The sequence below is a fragment of the Elephantulus edwardii genome, unplaced genomic scaffold (assembly GCF_000299155.1).
Source record: "Elephantulus edwardii isolate Elephantulus edwardi_28Jun2011 unplaced genomic scaffold, EleEdw1.0 scaffold00185, whole genome shotgun sequence".
NCBI lineage: Eukaryota > Metazoa > Chordata > Mammalia > Macroscelidea > Macroscelididae > Elephantulus > Elephantulus edwardii.
Window position 1 is genome coordinate 2,959,901 of NW_006399935.1, and position 1,771 is coordinate 2,961,671.

The 1,771-nt window shown below is 38.2% G+C and overlaps 1 pseudogene; it reads left to right on the forward strand.

Annotated features, from left to right (window-relative positions):
* Nucleotides 1-1,113: 1,113 nt before the first annotated feature.
* LOC102845094 overlaps nucleotides 1,114-1,771 on the forward strand; it is a 3,191-nt pseudogene continuing 2,533 nt past the window's right edge.

Consider the following 1,771-nt stretch of genomic DNA (forward strand, 5'->3'; position numbering starts at 1 on the left):
ATGATATTTAATGTAATTAATTACATTAACCAATCATATTTAATGCCATAAAAGAAAATGTGTGGGAATTGTTGAATGGAAATCAATATGATATGTAAACTCCCACTCAAATTTAAAAAGAAATTTAAAAGATGCACTAATAGAAGGGTGCAACAATGAATGAATGGAATCCCAAAATCTCTGTAGATGTTCATTGAAATGAAAAATAAACAACCTAAATTAAAAAAAAAAGATGCACTAATAATAAGTGGTAATGGAAATGCAAAATTCAGAAACCTACAAAGATCAGTGGTTGGAAAAAATGGCCTTAGTGATAGAAACAATGCGTCAAAGGCCTGATAATTTTGTACTGCCATTGATTTGTTCACTGCAAATTCCTAAACACATGGACCTCCCTTGATGAGATACACAGAAGAAGATACACCACCCCTGTGGAAAGAAACAGAGTCAAAGTTCCGTATTGCTGGCCCTGTAAAACACACCATTAACGCTCATATGCAAGTTCAAGTTGTAGCTGGAGAAAGTTTAAAAAAGTTTATCAGCATAAAAATATTACCTTGCGTTTATGCCACCTGGACTTAGAGACCATGTCAGAAACAGATCTGGTGCTTCGAATACTAATGACTGAAGACCAAATTGTGATAGGACATTAAGGACATCATCCATAAAGAGAGCAAAAGGTCATTAAAAACACAGGAAACAAAAGAAAGACTAAAATAAATGTCAGAGGAGGTTAAAATCTGCTGTAGAATCTAGAGTACCTAAAATGGAAGGAGAAAATGAGGACGTAAGAACGGTATCAAGCCGGTATCAAAAGACAGCTGGAGGAGACAAAGAAAAGTATTATAATGAGGTATGCAAAGACCTGACATTAGAAAATAAAGCAGAAGAACTCACTGGACATTTTTCAAGCTGTAAATTTCACAGAAGGTGAATCCAGATTGCTCCGCAGAGGTAAGGATTTGAGGCTCTGTCTCACATATTTCAAGCATGTTGCCAAGAAGGGCCAGTCCTTGGAGAAGGACGTCATGCTTGGAAGGGTAGAAGGTCAGCACAGGGTAGGAAGATCCTGGATGAGATGGATGACACAGTGGCTGTGGCAATGCTGTGGCAATGGGGTCAGGTGTGTCAGAGGTGGTTTGTCTCCGGATAGGGCAAGATTCAGAGTGGTTGTTCATAGGGTTGCTGTGAGTTGTAGTTGACTTAATGGCACATAACCACAAAGAGTTGACTGAGGAGGGGGAATAGAATATCAATACGTAATACTGAAGGATTCTAGGGGGGAAATAAAGAAGATGCAACCCAGCAATTCCACTACTGGGAATATCCCCTAAAGAGATCATAAATGACATCCAAGCAGATATATGCACACTCAGGTTTATCACAGCTTTGTTCACAACAGCAAGGAGTTGGAAACAACCTAAGTGCCCATCAACAAACAAATGGATAGAGAAGCTATGGTATATTCACACAATGGAATACTACGTTGCATTGAAAAACAAGGAACTCACTCAATGTTATTCAAAATGGGTGAGCCTGGAGGACATTATGCTGAGTGAAATATCTCAGTCACAAAAGGACAAGTATTATATGGTGCCTCTGTTGTAGAATAAGGCTGACATTGGGGTGGGGGTAGGACTGAGAAAAACTGGATAAATTATGTTTACTGCATTGAAGCCGATGAGGAAGAGAATAGTTTAAAATTAATATATTTTAGGGCATTATGATTATCATAAAGTCTGGAATTAGGGTTTCAGAGTGGAGTATACTT